This window comes from Microcaecilia unicolor, chromosome 3 (assembly GCF_901765095.1).
Source record: "Microcaecilia unicolor chromosome 3, aMicUni1.1, whole genome shotgun sequence".
In the NCBI taxonomy this organism is placed as follows: Eukaryota; Metazoa; Chordata; class Amphibia; order Gymnophiona; family Siphonopidae; genus Microcaecilia; species Microcaecilia unicolor.
The window spans coordinates 183,362,781-183,384,818 of record NC_044033.1 but is presented as its reverse complement, the minus strand read 5'-3'; the positions used below and the strand labels follow the sequence as shown (position 1 = coordinate 183,384,818).

General features: G+C 44.2%; 1 long non-coding RNA gene across 1 annotated transcript; it reads right to left on the bottom strand.

The window, feature by feature from the left end:
* Positions 1–8,038: 8,038 nt before the first annotated feature.
* On the bottom strand, positions 8,039–15,178 carry LOC115465892. Its single transcript, XR_003941475.1, has 3 exons — positions 15,169–15,178; positions 8,233–8,419; positions 8,039–8,075 (listed from the first exon to the last, which is right to left on the bottom strand). It is a non-coding gene; the product is annotated as an uncharacterized LOC115465892 (long non-coding RNA).
* Between the last annotated feature and the right edge of the window lie 6,860 nt (positions 15,179–22,038).

Below are 22,038 nucleotides of genomic sequence, written 5' to 3'. Positions count from 1 at the left end.
AATAGCTTATAAACATATTGAGCAGAGTGACGTGTTGGAGCGAATGGACGAGGAAAACATAAAGAAAAAAGGTTAGGAATGCATTGTATACAACAGCAAAAAATAGTGAAAACAAAAATACCAATGACTAAATACTGGATAATAGGGCGGAGCCAGGTCCAAGGGATCCATTGCCACAATTGATCCCATACATCAGAGAGTAGGTTATTATGAATAGTAATATGAGTAGTTAAATTCCGTAGGAAAGCTAATTGTTTGTCAATGGCCTTTGAATTGTCAGATAAATTAAAACAGCACATGTCCTGAAACTCTTCGCAACCATGATGGTTAAGTAATAAAAGATAATCAATGGCTGCTCGATTTTGTAAAACTCCATGACGTAATTGCTGTTGCTCAGCATTAAGTAAACTAATAGCAGTGGAGGTTGCATTGATTGATTTAATTGCCCAACAGGCTAATTCACGAATATTTTTTGCATTTGCCGCTGCCAATGCAGGGACACCTATTAATGAAAATGCAAGTGCCAGATATTCAGTTTGACTCAGAAATTTAACATTATCATTGCAATTGGCAGCAAGGGTCATACGCTTGGATCGCATATGTGAGGAGTTAGAAAATAAAATATGTTTACTGGGAAGTACCATAGTGAGTCGACTTAGACAGCATGTAGTACCATCAGATATATTAGCTGGAATATAATTAAAGGTATACATTCCACATGACCAAAACCAACCAGGGGGTAAATGAGTAAATTTATAAATATATGAAACATTTTCGTAGGAGCTACAATTTAACAAAGTTGGTCCAAAATTAACACAATTTGATCGGGTACAATTAACCATACGAGCACATGTCATATTGATACTAGCTATTTGATTGGTTCTCACATGCATTGCCAAAGTAGGCGGCAACAGGGTTTGTGTTCCCCAATTATGGTATTCATAAGAAGCATTTCGATAGGATGAATTAACAGGAAGCTGTGAATAAAACCAAGTATCATTTTGCATATCTTTAGGATCATGACATACTGGAATCAGGCAAGTTGCCAAAACTTCTCCAACTGCCTTTTGATGAGAAAGACAGAAATCAGTTTGGTTCAGTGAAATTGCAAACGCTTCCCAAATATTTTTTGTGGGAAGTAATTGTGACTGTCCACAAGGTATGTACAAACAACAACACAGTAGAAGCAATGTAATGGAATTAGCATTAAGCGCTGCAATAATAGCCACTACGAAGTTATCATCAGTCTTTTCAATATGAGCTTTTTCTAAAGTCTCTGTAGCTTGTTGACTCAAGGCTTTAATTTGTCCCCAAGTAACAGGAGCATTAGGTTGACGAGTCACTGACCGTTTGCGTGTTTGCATCTGCGGTCCTTGAAGGGTGAGTGTGAAATTGGGAATTGGGTTGTGAAGACCTTGATGCCACGACATGAGGTTTCACCCACTTTGCTGGAATCCACACCGGGCCAGAATCTGTTTGAACAGCAGCGTAACCACGACCCCAGGTAAGGAGAGGCACAGGGGAACTCCACTGATCAGAAGGTAGTTGTCGGTATATGACCAAAGGACGAGATAAAGGTGGGGCAGGAGTACGAAAATGTTGTTCAAATCTGGAAGAAAAAGTTTTTGTAGCAGGATTATTGATGAGATTGAGATGATTCAGTGTGTAAAGGATTTGTGCTAAGCATTCATCAATGCTTACTCTATGACGGAGAATACCGTCTTTTTTTGTAGTCAGATTACTTAAAGCAGTTTTCAGTGTGCGATTAGCACGTTCAACAATAGCTTGACCAGTGGAGTTATAGGGGATACCAAAAAGGTGCTCAATATGCCAGAGGGTCAGGAACTCCTGTAAGGAGGTGGAAGTATAAGCAGGGGCATTGTCTGTCTTGAGAGTTTTAGGAACACCCATGACCGCAAAAGCTTGGAGAAGATGAGAGCGGACATGAGATGTAGTTTCCCCTTTTTGTGCAGTGACCCACAAAAATCCAGAATGAGTATCAACAACCACATGAAGCTTAGACCATTGACCAAAAGGGGGAAAGTGAGTAACGTCCATTTGCCAGAGGCTATTAACTTCCAGACCACGAGGATTAACTCCAGGAAAAAAGGTAGTAGGAGCTGAAAAGGAACATTGTGGACAATTTTTGATAATAGCTCTAGCTTCTTCTAAAGAAATTTGAAACTGGCGAGCTAGGCTAGGTGCATTTTGATGATGAAGTTCATGACTGCAGTGTGCTGTGGAGAAAAAATGAAGATGGCGATCCGCTCGAGCATTCCCTTCAGACAGACCACCAGGAAAAGGTTGATGACTGCGGATATGACCTATAAAGAGAGAAGAAAGGCGATTCTCCAAGTAACCTTGGAGGGTTAACAGTAAAGCATAAAAAGAGGCATCCATTTTGAATGATACATAACTGTCGGGCATGCGACGGACAAGATTAGCACAATATTGACTGTCAACAATAAGATTCAGTGGTTGATCTGAAAATAAAGAAAGAGCCAGGATGATGGCAGCAAGCTCTGAACGTTGAGCAGAGGTTTGTGGAGAGGTAAATTTGACGTGCCATTTGTTCAGATTGTACCAAGTAACCACCCCACGAGTGGGACTACCATCTGTAAAGACGGTGAGAGCAGTAGGGAGTGGACGTAAAGAAATGGGATCATGAAGAGTGATTGGCAAAATGGATGTGCCCTGTATGCGAGGGTCTTTAGGATAGTGGCAATCTATAATACCAACATAAGTGGCTAAAATAAATTGCAAGTCGTCGGAGAACTGAATCATTTTTTCCCACTGCCACAAAGAATGAGGAATGATGAGTTTAAGAATGTCGAAACCAGTCATGAATGTTGCTCGCTCTCGAGCTTTAGTAATCAGCAAGGCTAGTTGCTGGGGCCATTGTGTAATAGTAGAATGGAGAGTATTCTGTAAATAGACCCATTCTATCAATTTCGGAGGAGTTGTATCTTGATATAAGACACCAAACGGTTGTCGGTGGGTGGGGTCTTTGAGAACGCAAAAACAAAAAAGGGCAAATGCATCTCGTCTATCTGTCCATTTTGTTTGTAAGATTTGATCCAATTGTGACAGAATTGTTTGTTGCGATGCAGTGAGTGTAATTAATTCAGCAGGTGTTTTATGACCTTTTAATGCGAGAAACAGGGGTTGTAAAAATTCTGTAGGAAGTTTCAAGTAGGGACGTAACCAATTGAGATTTCCTAAAATCTCTTGTAATTGATGTAATGTCGTGGGAGACTGTAAATTGAGATGAGGAGCGACAGGTTGGGCTGCAGCTTTAGTCATACGGAAACCTAGATATAAATAGGGTTCCTTTTCTTGAACCTTCTCTGAGGCAATTGTTAATCCTGAGGAGGCCAAGATAGAAATTAAAGTAGATTTCCAAGAAGGGGGAAGAGTTATCCCTGCAATTAGTATATCATCCATATAATGATATACCAAAAGTTGAGGGAAATAGGCACGAAATGGTTGCAAGGCTTGATGAACATAGTATTGACAAATAGTGGGTGAATTTAACATTCCCTGGGGCAAAACTTTCCAACAATACCTAGTAGTAGGGTGTGCATTATTGTAAACAGGTACAGTAAAAGCAAAGTATTTATAATCTTTTTCCTGGAGAGGAATTGAAAAAAAACAATCCTTCAGATCTATAATAGCTAATTGATAATCATAAGGAATCAAATTAGGATTTGGAATACCACATTGTAACGGGCCCATTGGTTCTAAAATCGCATTAATAGCTCGTAGGTCATGTAAAAATCTCCATTTTCCGGATTTTTTCTTGATCACAAATACCGGAGTATTATATGGAGAATTGGTAGGCTCAATGTGATTTAATTGTAATTGTTCTTCCACCAATTGATGTAAAATCAACAGTTTTTCTCTGGTAATCGGCCACTGCTCTACCCAAACAGGTTTGTCAGTTTTCCATTCCAAAGGAAGAGAAAAAGACATATTTATGAACTGTTAATCAGGTAGGATCAATGATGCATCTAATTGTTCCAAAAGGTCACGACCCCATAAATTAAAGGGTACTTGTAAAATACAGGGCTTAATATGTCCTAGAACCTTGGTATCGTTAGGATATGTAATAGATAACCATTGAGAACTTTGGGAGGCTGACTGAGTTCCCCCTATTCCTGTCACATGTGAAGTATCTTCAATGGGCCATTCCACAGGCCATTGTTTATAAGCTATGACAGAAACATCCGCCCCGGTATCTAATATACCAACAAAGGGCTTTTGTTGCAATAAAAATTGAGCAGTGGGTCGTGCATTAGAAACCGGTTTTAAAACTGCACTTACCTGTCGCGTAGATCCAAAGCCCCCTGTACGAGAGACAGTAGAAGGAATAGGTGCTGTAAAATATGGTAAAATAATTAATTGTGCCCACGAGTCCCCGGGAGAAATTGTTAAAGGTGATGAGGACCATACTTGAATTTTAACAATGCCTGTGTAATCAGCATCAATAACTCCAGGGATAACATGAATACCTGCCTTCGATGCAGAGGAGCGAGGTAATACTAAACCTACAGTAGCCGCTGGAATGGGTCCTTTAAAGGTAGTATTATATACCAAAACTTCATGAGGTAAGATGGCAGTTTTACATTCCGCTGCAATAAGGTCAATTCCTGCACTACCTTGTGTAGCAGTAGTACTATGAGCAAAAGACCCTTGCACTCCCTTTGGACCGAGGTTAGGAGTTAACCCGGAGCAAAGTTTTTTGGGGGTGGCGGTGTGGAATTAATTGGATTAGAGCGACATTGATTGGCCCAATGATATCCTTTTTGACATCGAGGACATTTTCGAGAAGGTCGAGAAGGTCCTTTTGCAAAGTTGGCACCCCCTCCTGGGGCTCTACACTGAGCTCGAAAATGTCCTGGTTTCTTACAATTAAAACACGTCCCCTGTGGCTTATTACCTTTTTGTATAGCTCCTGCTAACAAATTCATAGAATAACCATGAGTCCCCACATCTGCACATGCGCTCAATAAATCTGCTAAAGTAATTCCTGGGCGATGAGCTACAGTCTGCAATGCCTTTTTGCAATCTGAATTTGCATTTTCTTGGGCTAATTTAATCAATAACTCTGTTTGCGCATCAAGATTATCAATTTGCCTAGTTACAGCTTCCTGCAATCGATTAACAAATTGAAGGTAAGATTCGGTTGCACCCTGTTTAATTGATGCAAAAGATTTTGTTGGTTTATTCCCTTCTGGTGTTCTTTTAAATGCTCGCAAGATACAAGTGCCTATGGCTTGAAAACAGGTATCGTTTTGTTGAATTTGCATATCAAGGGTTGAAAATGGTCCCGATCCATAATTTGATCAGGCACCAAATTAGTCCCAGTGATAAGTTGTGCTGCTTGCTTATATTCATTATCCCACACTACATATTGCGCAGGAGTTAACAGCATACGGAAAAGGTCTTTCCAATCTTTTGGAGTCATTAAGTAACCGTTACTAATCCCTTCTATCATGCCTTGAACAAATGAACTTTTTAAACCTGATTCTACGATAGCTCTACGTAATTCTCTCAAAACTTGATAAGGTAGAGCAGTCCATTCTGCATGATGTGTTTCGTTCCCTGCCTCTATTGTTGTAGTTCTAGTAACTGGGTATAAATTAGGATTAGGTTCCGAATTATCCCATAGATCATCGTTCCAAATGAATTCACCATTTTTTCGTGCTTGCTGTATACCTAATTGAATTAAACTAGGTCGTTCTACGCTCTTTGGTGTTTTGGTAATAATAACGCTATCATTAGCGTTGTTGTTTTGGATATTTTCAATTGGTTTATTAGGGGTAGTAGTAGTAAAGTCAGGAGTTTTGTTTTGCTCTTCCCTTCCCATATCGGTGGCCAGCCGACAAGAAGGAGGAGAAGGTGTAGGTCCAAGAGTCGCGGGAGGTAAAAGAGACCAGGTCTTGCCTGGCAATTTGTTGGATATATTTTCGTTAGTAATGCCTGTCAATCCAGAAGAGAGAATTACTATAGTAGAATATATCTCTCTCCAAGTCAATAATATAGGAGTCGAAACTCTAGGCTCTAAACGAAACTGCTGCCCTATCTTTTCCCATGTTTGAGGATCGAATGATCCCTTCTCTGGATACCAGGGACATTGACAAACTATTTCCTCAATTAAACGCTCTATATCTTTAAGAGTTATTGGATTCGGGAGGAACCATATCTTTGCGTTATAGTATATAGCTCCTGTGCATGTTGTTTATGTGATGATGTTAAATTTCCCCCCATACTTACAGTGTTCCGTAGAAGGAATGGCGCGCTGACTGTTCCAGTCGTAGTAAGTACGTCACGTTTTCACCGATCACGTCGGGGATCACCAGATGTTGCAAAATAACTCTCCTCTCGTGTGTCTGGGCAAAAAACTCTTTATTTGGGAGTCAATCCCCTTCTTATATACTCTATGAATATTCATGGATATTACATGTATTATCATTACTATTGGTTACATTTTGCTTACACAACCATGATCATGCATTGCTTACAAGAACAACTCTACATGAACAGCTCGTGAACCTGCTCAGGAATGTACAAACATCACCTGCTATTCTGCTACTTTCTCAGGAAAGAACAAAAACATCACATGCTAGATTCTCAGGAATATACAAAACATCATCTGCTGCCTGTATCCAAATACATTCTATCTACAAAGGTGTCAGCAATTGAAAAGCAGATTTCTTCCCTTCAGGTTATCTCAACTTCTACTGTTGTAAACATAAAATTGGAATCTACTAAAAACTTCAATAGAGCCAGGAATCTGCATTTGCTTAATTTTCCCTGTATATGTTTGTTATCTCTGGAGTTACTTTTAGAATTGGTGAATGCTGATACTTTTCCAATTTTAAACTGTTATTATATTTCTAATAAGAGGCGGCTTCAGGGAGACCAGCAGGAAGAAGACCAACTGAGTTCACCTGAAGTTGATTTGACAGATGACATTCAGGATGTGATTGAAACAAGGTCTACTCTCCTGGTCTCCTTGGCCTCTGACTTGGATAAAAATTTGATCTTGAAAAAGTATTTTTAAAAATATATATTTCCTTTTGTGGTGTGAAAATTAGTATTTTTCCTGATGTATTTAGAGCAGCTCAACTCAGGTCTAGGGCATTTTTGGCCCTTCAACCTAGGGTTGTTGCTCTTGGTGCCTCAGTTTTCTCTAATTTTCCCTATAAATGTTCTTACTTTTCAAGGCAAAGAGTTATATTCTGGGATTCATTACAACTGGAGCAATTTCTTAATTGTCATCATAAATAAGGCAATTGTTTTGGGCTTTGTTGGAGACATATACATTTATAGGGTGTAAATTTAAATTAGGTTGGCCTAATTTTATTTTCCTTAATTATTCATTATTGTAAGGTATAACTGCCTCTCTTGAAGTGGGCTTGTGATTTCTAATTATCTTTACGGGGTGTTATATTTTTCTTAATTATCTTGATGAGGTGTTATATTTTTCTTTTCTTATTGGATACCTTTCTTATACAACTGTGCTTTGTTAATATTGAACAGATAAAAAAAAAAAACCTACAAAAGTCACTCAGAACCTATAAAGCAATTTTACAATACCATAACAACACTAACTTCCAGGAGTCACACAAGAGTCTACCTAGGAAAAAGGCAATTCACCTATAGGAAACTAAACAAGCCTGATTAGCATGGATTGATTTTACACAGATATTCAATACTAACAGAGAACCCCATCTCTTTCACACATACAGAACACAGACAGACTCCCACCAAATACAGAATAAGTAATCACAAGCTAAAAATAGAAATATGTTCACAAAAATTAAATAGAACAACCAGGGAAAGAGAAGCTGTGATGCATGCCACCCCTTCCTCTGCTGTGCAAAATATAAAGCTAGCAGATATACATTTCAAAAACTCCAATCACTACATTACAAATTAACAAATAAAACACAAATGGAAAATAAAATTATACCTTTTTTATTGGACTAACAATACAATTTTGACTTGCTACTTGAATTTAAAATGTAAACTGCTTTGATTGTACCACAGAAAGGCAGTATATAAAGAACCTAGGGGGTCTTTTACAAAGGTGCTATAGCGTTTTTAGTACACGCTCGGCTAAACACTAGAAATGCCCATAGGAATATATGGGCATCTCTAGCGTTTAACACATGCTTACTTTTAGTGTGCTCTAAAAATGTTAGCTTGCCTTTGTAAAAGGCCCACCTGATAAATAAATAGCTTTCGAAGGCCAAAACCTTTTTTCTTATGTCAGGACAGTAGACCATAGCAGCAGTATACTGACCCAACCTGAGGAAGGAGGCTTTGGCCTCCAAAGGAAAACTAGTCAAAAACATGTAGTTAGTCCAATAAAAGGTATCATCTTATTTTCCATTCTTTTCTTATTAATTACCTTTTAAAGTGGGCTAACATGGCTACTGCATTACTTCATCCTAAATAAAAAATAAAATTATTTTTCTACCTTTGTTGTCTGGCCACTTAATTTTTCTAATTGTGTTGACCCCGGTCTCTAGTTACTGCTTTCTGTCTTCTTTTCATTTCTCTTTCCTGTCCATTTGTCATTTTTTTCCTCTCATCTGTCTCCTTCATTTCCTCTACTACATCCAGCTCCAACACTGAAGTCAGACAAGCAGGAGAAGACGCTGGTAGCAGTTAAGCACCCAGTAAGCCAGCCCCACTGAAATCAATTAAACCTTTACTTAGGACTAATCATTTGGACAGGGTGGGAGGTCCAGTATTAAGATATGTTCCTCAGTCCATTATGGATCTGGTAAATGTCTTTGCCTCCCCTGGAGAAAGGAGTGTCAGCTTTCATAGCTAAATTTGAACAAATTATGTCAGGACATACTTTAGCTGTGGGCATGGGCGTAGTTTGGGGGGGGCAAAGGATGGGGGCAGGGCATATTAGCATATTCATTTGCATATATATATATATATATTTATATATATATATACACACAAATGAATATGCTAAAATGGAGGAAGGAAGGGAGAAAGAGCTGGCTTTTTTGGGAATAACCATAATGAATATGTATGAGATATCTCATACATATTCATTATGGTTATTCCCAAAAAAGCCAGCTCTTTCTCCCTTCCTTCCTTCCTTCCTTCCTTCCTTCCTTCCTTCCTTCTTTCCTCCTTACCCAGCACTCCCTCTTCATCTCCAGTAGCATTTCCCCACCCCCTTTCCCATACCATGCCAGTATAGACCTTAGAAATGCATAAGCTCTATATGTAGATCCTTCAAGAGGTAGTGTGTCATGATTTAGGCTCTCCACCCTTTCTGATGTTTTGGTGCCATCTCAGTAAGGCCAACACACAATCTCTCCACTGCAAAACACTATACACAAACTTGTGCAAAAACCCACTCATAACCTTACCAAACCATAACAGCACTAATTCCAAGGACAGGACGAGCTACAACCTTATGCATGGAAAGGCAGCACTGTAATTACTTTGGGGTCTAAAACACCAGTACACTACCTAGTGACAAAACAAAACAAAAAGGGCTGCAAATACTACACGCTAGCAGAATACTGCACCTTGATCACACATGAAAAACACATGACACAACAGATATTACGCAAGGAACTAGAAATTAAAAAAATATGAAGGCAAAATACTGAAAGGGAAAGTTACCTCAAGAAGTCAGACTCAGCATACAGAAATACTAGAAAAATTGAAATGTACATACAAAATATCACAGATGCACATTTTCAAAAGCTGACATATTCCAATTAATAAATTCTGAATAAAATACTTTTTTCTACCTTTGTTGTCTGATCATTTAATTTTTCTATTTGCTTTGGTCCCAGTGTCTTCTGTTTTCTGCAGTGTCTTCTTTCCATTTGATATTTTTCTCTCACCATGTCCACCATCCTCCTGTGTCCTTATGCATCCTGTCTACCATCTGTAGCCCTGTCCCTCTTCGAGTTTCAGTATCTGCCCTCAAAGTGTTCCGATCCAGTCCTTAAATTCATCAGTTTCTCCTCCATCCATATCCAGCATTTTTCCTCACTCCCCTCCCCTCTATCCGTGTGCATCTACTTCCTCTGTCTTCCCTCCCCTCCATCCATGTCCAGCATTTCTCCTCTCTCCCTTCCCCTCCATCCGTGTGCATCTCCTTCCTTTGTTTTTCCTTCCCTCCATCCTTGTCCAGCATTTCTCCTCTCTACCCTCCCCTCCATCCATGTGCATCTCCTTCCTGACTTCCCTCCCCTCCATCCATCCATATCCAGCAACTCTCCATTCTCCCCTGCCCTCTCCATCCATCTATGTCCAGCAATTCTCCTCTCCCCTGCCCTCCCCTCCATCCATCCATATCCAGCAACTCTCAATTCTCCCCTGCACTCTCCTCCATCCATCCATATTGAGCAAATTTGCTCTCTCCCCTGCCCCCTCCATCCATCTATGTCCAGCAATTCTCCTCTCTCCCCTGCCCTCCCCTCCATCCATCCATATCCAGCAAATTTGTTCTCTGCCCCCTCCATCCACCCATGTCCAGCAATTCTCCTCTCTCCCCTGCCCTCCCCGCCATCCATCCATGTCCAGCAACTCTCCATTCTCCCCTGCCCTCTCCTCCATCCACCCATATCCAGCAAAATTCCTCTCTCCCCTGCCCCAATTCATCCATCCATGTCCAGCAATTCTCCTCTCTCCCCTGCCCTCCTCTTCATCCATCCATGTCCAGCAACTCTCCATTCTCCCCTGCCCTCTCCTCCATCCATCCATAACCAGCAAATTTGCTCTCTCCCCTGCCCCCTCCATTCATCCATCCATCCATGTCCAGCAATTCTCCTCTCTCCCCTCCTTTCCAGCAATCTCTTCTCTCCCCCTGCCCTCCTCTCCATACCCAGCGATCTCTTCTCTCCCCCTGCCCTCTCCTCCCATCCATGTCCAGCGATTCTCCCTGCCCTCCCTCAGCTCTCTGACAGCCCTCCTCTACGTTCCTTCCTGCTCCTCCCCCGCACATTTATCCCTTTTACTTTCAGTTGCAGCGATGACAGTGAAGAAGACAACACAGCGGACTCGCCTCCAGCTTCTCCGTTCCCTCACTCAGTGTCCCGCCTTCTGCGATGATGTATTTCCTGTTTCCGTGAGGGCGGGACACTGTGTGAGGGAAGGCAAGGGAAAAGCTGGAGGTGAACCCGCTCTTATGTCTTCTTCACTGCCGTCACTGCAACTGAAAGTAAAAGGGTTAAACGCGTGGGGGGGGGGGGGGAAGGAACGGAAAGGAGGGCTGTCAGTTGGGGAGCTGAGGGCGGGAAGAAGGGACCGTCCAAGAGCTGCCTGCTGCATTGCGCTGCGCCCACCCTGCATTTGGGGGGGCAATGCTCCCCTCGCCCCCCGAACTACGCCCATGGCTGTGGGTGATGTAAAAGCATTGCTAGCCAGACTAGTGGGGGGGGGGGGGGGGTAATACTGATGAACTTTTTAGAATGGCAGGATTTCCAGGAGTGGCGCTGCAGAGCACTGATAATGATGGTGCTGAGTTCGGTCCCATGCACAATGTGATCGGGGGCTCTGAGGCAGCAATGTAGAGACACCCGCAATTTTAGCAATGTGTCCAGCAGAGTGATGGCCCTGGGGGATGATGTTCATCACTATATAAAGACACTGCGGGACCTATGGCACCAGGAAATTGGGGAGCCATGGCATCATGGGAACTCCCACATCTTATTCTATCATATTTTAAAGAAAAGATTCCCTGTAGAAGTACAGAAGGCCCTGGATGGTGTGGTATCCTTAGAATATAAGTCTTGGGCCGAGATCATATCTCATATTGTGCATTTCATGCAGAGAACTTAGCAACAGACAGACAAGAAGGCAAATAAGGAGAAAGGTTTAGAAAACAAATCCAAATTCCTCACTACACAAATAGAGCAGGCAGAGATGCAGCTAACCATGATTAATTCCCCAGGAGTAGGGGCAGGGCAGAGACAGAATCAGCAAGGGAAAGGAGGAACAGACTATCCACAGAAACCAGATTTTTCACAATTACAGGGTTGGAATTGTGGGCAGATGGGACACATGAGCAGAGAGTGCAGGGCAAGGGGACCTCGGAATGCAGGTCCAGCCCCAAGATATCAGGCACAGGGAGGAAGGAACTTTCGACCTCCATGGAATGGACCACAGGGGGGGGAGGCCAAGTCCCCAATGACTAGCATCATAGCAGGTTCTGAAGACAGAGATTGGGCTATAAGACCCCGTTGTGGAAGGCAGGGTGGCTACTGTGCCAGTACAATTTTTAATTGACACTGGGGCCACTATATCCACCATAGGGTCTGGCCAGAACATATGCCCATTTCCCCTTTCCTCAGAAACTACCAGCAAGATAGGATTTTCTGGACAGTCCCAAGAGTTAAGGTATACAGTGCCTTTCAACTTACAGTTTGGGGGGGGGGTGTCACACCTGCTACAATAAGTAGTGAGTCCTTGAGCCAAACAATGTTTGGTGGCCGAACAACTCTGGCCTTACCTGCGGTAGAAGATGAAGAGCAGGGCACTAGAAGCCGGAGATGAACCCAGGAAAGGTTTCTAGTCATGCGGTAAGCAGAAGCAGAAGTCAGGTCCAGGTAAAGTCTCTAGGCAGGCGGCAAGCACAAGACACAGTCCAGGTTCAGGCAAAGGTTCAAAGGCAGGCAGCAAGCAAAAGACAGTCCAGATTCAGGCAAAGGTTCAAAGGCAGGCAGCAAGCAAAAGACACAGTCCAGTTTCAGGCAAAGGTACAAAGGCAGGCAGCAAGCAAAGGCAGTAGTCAGGTCCAGGCAAAGTCTCTAGGCAGGCGGCAAGCAGAAGCAGTAATCAGCTCCAGGCAAAGTCTCTAGGCAGGCGGCAAGCAAAAGCAGTAGTCAGGTCCAGGCAAAGTCTCTAGGCAGACGGCAAACAAAAGCAGTAGTCAGGCCCAGGCAAAGTCTCTAGGCAGGCTACCAGTAAGAGTGACACGGAACACAGTCTCAGGTACAAGAAGTCGAAGCAGGGAACAGCAGCAGAGACTTCCTTCAAATAGCCCAGTCCTCAGGAGCAGCAAGGAATCAGCTGGCAGAAAACACTCCTGATAGGCTCCTGATCTCAAAGCAGGAGGAGTCCTGAACCTGAGGAGCCAATCTGGACCCAAGAAGGCGGAGCCAGTCCAACGAGCCTGACGTAGGCAGAAACCAGCCTGCGCACACCACGCAAGGCTTAGCCCCGAATGCTGGACAACTGCGACGTGAGGCTCCAAGAGACCAACATGCCCTCAGGACGTGCCACCAGAGACTGCCGCCCAGATCAATATCGTGCTGAGGGAGCACGGCACGAGACGGGCAAGTGTGCTGTGCTGCCCCGACATCCGATGCAACAAACGGGAAGGAAGCAGCGTCGGAGCGCCAGCCCGAGCAGCACAGCTGACGCTCCCTATCCTGGGGGCAAGGCCGAGGAGTGGGCAGGACACACAGGTAAAGGACGCGACAGGGGGGGAGTAAATAGAAGTGAAATTCTTGTATGCCTCTGATTATCCCATTAACTTACTGGGGAGAGATTTACTAAGTTAGCAGTGCAGACCCACTGTAAAGTGGAACCTTTGAAAAGATTTCAGGCTTACATGTCTGTAGCCCCAGTCCTCCAGTGGGAGCCTGAGCCAGGGCAGATTGAACTAATGACCCAAGCAATTGCTAATCAGTGGAATTTTGAAGAATTGAATATGATTCCTTGCAGGACAGGTGCCATGCGACCTCTAGTGGGTCAAGGTATGTGTGCACCCCAGACGCAAGTACATCTTAAAGCTAGACATTGAGGGGACAGGGGTGAGGATGAGCCCTGGTGGGTGGGAGTAATAGGGCGACCAATGGGTACCTCTTCCAGGGGACAGTGGGAAAAGATTCAGAAAAGGAAGTTAGATCATGACATAGTCTGGAAGTGTCCGCAGTGGGGCTTTACATGTACCATAGTGTCAGCTCCGTGCAACTTAGTAGTGGAATCAGATGTGTGGGAGAAAGTCCCACTTTCCGTTTGGGTAACTCCACAGCAGCTATATGGGAGGGCTAAATAAATAGATACTGTCTCTCTTTTTTCTCAAAAAGGGTTGCAATGACCCACAGATTAGACAGTACACTCTTTCCAAGCAGGCAATAGGAGGAATCAGGGAAGAAATAGACACGCTTTTGCCCTCTACACTCAACAGAAACAGCACTCTCTAAAGTCTGTAATGACCTGTTCCTTGCCAAATCCAGAGGCCACTACTCCATCCTCATCCTCCTTGATCTATCCGTTGCTTTTGAAACTGTCAATCATGATTTACTTCTTGCCACACTGTCCTCATTTAAGTTCCAGGGTTCTGTCCTCTCCTGGTTCTCCTCCTATCTCTCCCACCACACCTTCAGAGTTCACTCTCATGGATCCTCCTCCACCCCCATCCCGCTATCTGTTGGTGTTCCCCAGGGATCTGTCCTTGGACCCCTTCTCTTCTCAATCTACACCTCTGTCCTGGGCTCCCTGATCTCATCTCACGGTTTCCAGTATCATCTATATGCTGATGACACCCAGTTGTATCTCTCCACACCAGACATCACCGCTGAGACCCAGGCTAAGGTATCAGCCTGCTTGTCCGACATAGCTGCCTGGATGTCCAACCGCCACCTGAAACTGAACATCTCCAAGACCGAGCTCATCGTCTTTCCACCAAAACCCACTTCTCCTCTTCCTCCACTTTCTATCTCAGTTGATAACACCCTCATCCTCCCCGTCTCATCTGCCCGCAACCTTGGAGTCATCTTTGACTCCTCCCTCTCCTTCTCTGCGCATATCCAGCAGACAGCCAAGACCTGTCGCTTCTTCCTCTTTAACATCAGCAAAATTCGCCCTTTCCTCTCTGAACACACCACCCGTACTCTCGTCCACGCTCTCATTACCTCTCGCCTTGACTACTGCAACTTACTCCTCACCAGCCTCCCACTTAGCCACCTATCCCCTCTTCAATCTGTTCAGAACTCTGCTGCACGTCTTATATTCCGCCAGAACCGATATACTCATATCACCCCTCTCCTCAGGTCACTTCACTGGCTTCCAATCAGATACCGCATTCAGTTCAAGCTTCTCCTTCTTACTTACAAATGCACTCAGTCTGCTGCCCCTCACTACCTCTCTACCCTCATCTCCCCTTACGTTCCAACCCGAAATCTCCGTTCACAGGACAAATCCCTCCTCTCATTACCCTTCTCCACCACCGCCAACTCCAGGCTCCGCTCATTCTGCCTCGCCTCACCCTATGCTTGGAACAACCTCCCCGAGTCCTTACGCCAAGCCCCCTCCTTGCCCATCTTCAAGTCTTTGCTTAAAGCCCACCTCTTCAATGCTGCATTCGGCACCTAACTCTTACCTTTCAGGAATTCCAGACTGCCCAATTTGACTGCCCCTATCGGTCTGACTGCCCACGCGTCTTTTAGATTGTAAGCTCTTTGAGCAGTGATTGTCCTTCTATGTTAAATTGTACAGCGCTGCGTAACCTTAGTAGCGCTTTAGAAATGTTAAGTAGTAGTAGTAGTTTTCCAGCATGGCATCATTATTCCCATTAGCAGTGAGTACAATACCCCTCTGCATCATTTTAGAATACTCTCTGAAGACCGGCATTAGTATAGTAATATTGTTGGCATAACTGAAAAAGGGTAGCTGCAAACTGTCAAGCGTTGTTCCCAAAGGTTGCAGAAGAAGGTTGAATAGAGTGGGTGAGAGGGGGGCACCTTGTGGGACTCCACAAACAGGTGTCCAGATTTCCGATAAGTCCCCCTGTTTCTTAACTCTATCATTTCTTTCCCCTAAACCAATCTAATACTACTCCTCTTACACCAAAACTATCCAGTAGATACAGTAATACCTCATGATCAACAAGGTCATATGCGCTTGATAAATCAAATTGAATTACTATAGCACATTGTGCATGACTCAAAAAATGTCTCCCATGTGCAATTCAAGCACCCAAAATGGTCTCGGTGCTATATCCCTTATAAAAATAAATAAATCAAATTTGCATGGATAATCCTCTAGTTGAAGTATAACCCAACCCTCCTTAACTTTTATTAACAACGGTATTGAAGGTATAGTTTGAAACTTCATGTAAATTACCCTTAGGATCTTTTTGGATTGATGTCAAGATAATATTACCACCACTCTCAGGAAATAAGCCATGTCTAAAAGGCAATTATTTAATGGTAACCATTCAGTCATAAGCACCAAAATGCTAGGAGAGGCAGATCGCATTAACCAAAAAGCATACAGTTCTAGCATACCTCCCCAGTAATCTTTTAACCATATTTATATTAATGGGTTCAAAATGGTCTACTGCAACATCCAAATCTGTATCCAGTGATGGCAGATCCAAACCATTTACTTTCCTACGTAAGGTTTCTATTTTATGCTTAAAATACTGAGCTAAATCATTTGATGATAAAGAGGAAGTGGTCTCAGGTCCAACCAAATGATCTACAGTCCATTATGAATTAATCACATTAAAGATTCTTTTCATATTCAAAGTTTCGGTACCAATTAATTTAGAATAGTATTTGTTTCTTTTTTTGTGAAATAGCAAACTGTTTCCATTTAATCTTATTAGCTTGGTCATCTCTCCAAACCCTGTCCAACTTTCTAGCAACTCTCTTCAAAATTTTCAACTCATCATCAAAACCATTTAACTGAGTCCCCCTGTCTGATTTTCTTCAGTTTTAAAGGTGCTTTATCATCCTCCAATCAATAAATGACTATCGATTAGTTCTTCCTGGACCAAAGGCATACTTGGAATCTACACAGCACAAGACAGCTATAAAAATGTGGCTATTCGAGCAGGCATTTGGCCCTTCAGGTCTTGGGGTGTGATGCTGGTCTCTCTGCTGTGCATATTTCCTACATTTCAAGATGTGCTATTTACTAATGTCTTTTTGTTGTAATAATGATTGGTTCTGTCCTCTTGTGTGGCTGTTTCTCTTTGCTTTATGATATTGTAGTTCCTTTTCCATTTTCTTTCTTTCTTTTTTTTTTAATATTAGGTTTGTACTCCGCCCAATTCTGCATGTCAGTATGGGTGGTACAGAAAGTCTAAATAAACTGTAAACTGGAGAGATGGGGAGGGGGCTGATACTGAGAATAGGACAGGGAGAAAGTTGATGTTGGGGCTGGAGATGACATGGGAGCTGGGGATGGCAGAAAGGGGCCGATGTTAGCAGATGCTGTAGGTGGCAGAAGGGAGCTGATGTTGACAGATGGTGGGGTAATAGAAGGCGGCTCATACTAAGGCTAGGAAAAAGGTCTGATGCTGGGGCTGGGGGAAAGGGGCTTGGAGCTAAAACGAGCTGGGAATGGGAATCAAGAGATGGGTGTAGGAGAAGGACTAATGCTGGGTCTGGGAGGAGACTAAGGGTAGAGGGTTGACACAGAAACTGGAGTTCCTCAGGAATCTGTCCTTGGACCCCTTCTTTTTTCAATCTACACTTCTTCCCTGGGCTCGCTGATCTTATCTCATGGCTTCCAATATCATCTCTATGCCGACGACACCCAGCTTTATCTCTCCACACCAGACATCCCTGCGGAAACCCAGGCCAAAGTATCGGCCTGCTTATCGGACATTGCTGCCTGGATGTCCAACCGCCACCTGATACTGAACATGTATGTCCAAGACAGAGCTTATTATCTTTCCACCCAAACCCACATCTCCTCTCCCCCCACTCTCTATCTCAGTTGATGGCACTCTCATCCTCCCTGTCTCATCTGCCCGCAACCTCGGAGTCATCTTCGACTCCTCCCTCTCCTTCTCTGCGCATATCCAGCAGATAGCCAAGACCTGTCGCTTCTTTCTCTACAACATCAGCAAAATTCGCCCTTTCCTTTCTGAGCACACCACCCAAACTCTCGTCCACTCTCTTATTACCTCTCGCCTTGACTATTGCAACTTACTCCTCACTGGCCTCCCACTTAGCCACCTATCCCCCCTTCAATCCGTTCAGAACTCTGCTGCTCGTCTTATCTTCCGCCTGGACCGATATGCTCATATCACCCCTCTCCTCAAGTCACTTCACTGGCTTCCAATCAGGTACCGCATACAGTTCAAACTTCTCCTACTAACCTACAAATGCACTCAATCTGCAGCCCCTCACTACCTCTCTACCCTTATATTCCCTTACGCTCCTACCTGAAACTTCCGCTCACAGGACAAATCCCTCCTCTCTGCTCCCTTCTCCACCACCGCCAACTCCAGGCTCCGCCCTTTCTGCCTTGCCTCTGCCTATGCTTGGAACAAACTCCCTGAGCCCATACGCAGAGCCCCCTCCATGCCCATCTTCAAATCCTTACTCAAAGCCCATCTCTTCTATGTCACCTTCGACACCTAATCATTTTACCTCTATCCAGGAAATCTAGACTGCCCCAATTGACTGTCTGCACATGTTGTCCATTAGATTGTAAGCTGACTGCACATGTTGTCCTTTAGATTGTAAGCTCCTTTGAGCAGGGACTGACCTTCTTTGTTAAACTGTACAGTGCTGCATAACCCTAGTAGCGCTTTAGAAATGTTAAGTAGTAGTAATAGTAGTAGTGATAGGGATGCAGGTGAGAGGAGGGGATTGGGGCTAGGAGCTGCCTCCCTCCTCTTCCAGTGGACAACACCGCAAAATGGCAGCGCCCAGCCCACTGCATCCTGGGATGCACTGGGAGAGGCTACAGACCATGTAAGGGAGCAATTCCCTTACATGGTTTGTAGTCCCGCCCAGCGTATCTCAGGATGCAATGGGCAGGGCTGCGCGCCACCATTTTGCGGTGTCGTCCACTGGAAGAGGAGGGAGGCAGGCTGCGTCCCTCCTCCAACTAAAGTTAGGGGGGGCCGGGAGGGGGGTTGTCACTACTTCAACTCCTGCTGGACCACCAGGGATTGGTATGACAACGCTGGGGGGGGGGGGAGTTGGGGTGGTTTCGCTCGCTGGGTGGGAGGGTGGGAGAGGGTAGGGGGGCCAGGAGGGGGATTGTCAGTACTCCTACTCACGCTGGACCACCAGGGATTGGTACGACAATGCGGGGGGGGGGAGGGGGGGGGAGTTGGGGTGGACCTCCAACCCCCCCCCCCCGGTCGCTCGCTGGGTGGGAGGGTGGAAGAGGGTTTGGCATTTTCTGGGGGTTTGGGGGGCTGGAGACCCACCGGATCTCCAGCCCTCCCTGAACATGGGGGGGGGGGGGGGGATCGTCGGGGGGGACCGGAGGTCCACTGGACCTCCAGCCCCCTGTTCGCGTTTGCTTTTGGGGGGGGGAACGGGGGCCTGCCAGCATGCAACTGCATGCTGGACAGGGCTCACCATTCCTCCCCAATGATCGGCGCAAACCCTAACGCCAGCTCGGAGCTGGCATACAGTTTGCCACAGCCAGTGACCCAATCTTTGACGCGCTGGACGCTGATCATTGGTGATGAATGCGTTAAGCGCTGATTAGCATGCATTTGCAAGCTATTTGCGCTAAGAGCCCTGTTTAGCATGCATTTGCATGCTACTTGCGCTACGAGCTCTCGAGTACGTTGTTTCACGCGCTCGAGGGCTCTGATCATGGGTCGGCAGCAAACTCCGGCGCTAGTATGGCGTTAACAGCCTCTAGCACCGGAGTTTGCTTTTGATCATGAGGGCCTTAGCGAGTTGTGCGTGTAAATCTCAATTAATACCAATTAGTGCTGATAATTGCTTGTTAATGTAGCTACTGAGTCTCGGAGGGCCTGCAAGCTCTACCATTACCTGTAGCAAAATACCTCAAGCTCACAGTTCACCCCTGAGCTTAGAGACAATTAAACTAACCTCCTTTCCAAAGTTCTAAACTATGGAAAGGTATGGAAACTAAAAGGATTTTGAGAACCAGTCACCAGGTAGATGGTAAGTATGTTACTTCTTTATTTTTTTTTCTTTATTTATAATTTTAATTCACAATAATCAAGGATCCCCTTGTTCAGAAATACAGGTAGAATTAATATTACAATACTCCAAATACTCATACAATTTGACAATTAATATAAGAAATACAGAGAATAATCTCTAAAGATTTAGAGTCTAGTTACATCAACATTATTATGTAAAACCTTTCTTAGACCTCAAACTTGGATGAAGGGGGGAAAAGAATCAGGGAAGTATACAAACATATAAAAAATTAAAGGCAAAAAGCTGCTATAAGTCCAAGTTATACATTATTTAATCTGTTTCGAATCTACAAACGTTTTAAGTTGTTCCGGTGAAAAGGAAGTGTATTTAGTTTCACCTAATTTAACTACACACTTGCATGGGTACGCAAGAAAAAAGGAAGCACCTATTTCTAAAGTCTTTTGTTTTAATGCAAGAAACATCTTCCTGTTTTGTTGAGTTGATTTAATGACGTCAGGATATATCCACACTTTGGAACCACAAAATAAAATTTTGGAATTTCTGAAGTACAATCTTAGAATAGTATTATAGTCTTGTTCAAACACTATGGAAACAATCATTGTAGCTCTGTTCATTATAATATCAGAGGATTGTTCTAGTATATCAGAAATATTTTGTAAATCAGGAATATCTTGGGTTTAGGAATAAAGTATATCTTATTTAACGGGGGGGGGGGGGGGGGGGTTGCCTCAGCAGGAATAGTTACTTCTTTATTTTAAACCCAATTTGGGGTATAGAAAATGTGGTATTCAAGTTAACAAAATTGGTTCTTTTGTTGCATAAACATATATTCAAACAATTCTTTATGTAGAACAATTTAACTAACTCAAATTTCTTTAACAGGTATAGTAATACTGCTCTCGAACAACAGTGAAACCATCAAATAAATACTAACAAAATTATCTTATTTTCTTTCTATATTCTATAGCTATAACTTTCTTTTGTAGTGTATGTCTTAAGAATTGATTCCTTCTGATCTATTTTATTTTTTTCATGTGCAGACACCCAGAACCAATCTCTAGAAAAGGTAAGTTTGACTAAACTCAGTAACTTCTCAATGTCCTTTCCTTTACTGTATATGGAAGTGCAGACTTAGCTTTACTTTGGTCTCTCTTTGTGCTTCTTTTCTTCACCTTGCTTGAATGTTGGAGCTCAGGTTCTTTTCTTCCAGCTTTAGAACCTACTGTCTTGCACTTTCAAACAAATCAACATAAAAGAATTTCCTCCTGTCTAACGTCAGGAACAGGGTTAACTGGGGCATAGGGATTACTGGGGCTTTCTAGCTGAGAAAAAATATGTTAATTTTGCAACCCTAAATAATCCTCCTATACTTTTCACTGTATACCCTAACTAAAGATGGGCACTCTTCTTTGCACACTACAGTCATATACTACCCACAGCAACTCGGTCTCTCCAAATTGGTACAAACTCCCACACTGTCACACTAGCAAATCATGCATAACACACAAGCTATTCACTTCAGGCCACCCAAGGCCCTGAAGCAGGGCCGCCGAGAGACTGGGCCGGGCCTGGGGCAAGGCTGCCCCCGGGGCCCCGCTGCCGCCACCCCCTCCCCGAGGTAGTCGTCACCCCTCCGTCCGCCACTGGGCCAGGCCCCCTGAATTCAAATGATAGCGCCTCACCTCGACCTCGCTCTGTGTGAAAGAAGCGCAGCAGCGGCAGTCTGCAGATCACCTCCCTTTGGGCCTTCCCTCCCTGTGTCCCGGCCTCGCGCAAGTTACGTCAGACGAGGGCGGGACACAGCGAGGGAAGGCCCGAAGGGAGGTGATCTGCAGACTGCCGCTGCTGCGCTTTCACACGGAGTGACGTGGTAAGGCGCTGTGATTTAAATGGAGGGGGCCTGGCCCGGTGGCGGACGGTCAACGGAGCCGAGGGCGGGCGGATGGGACTGCGGCGCCGGGCCCCCCTTGGAGGCCCGGGCCTGGGGAATTTTGTCCCCCCCGCCCCCCCCCCCCCCCCCCCCCCCGTCAGTGATCCTGCCTGAAGGCCAGTTTCCCTTGGGACTTAACTGATGCTAATCTGCTTAAATAAACTTGTTTCACACAGTCACACAATTGGTTTCTCCCACTCAGTCTTAATT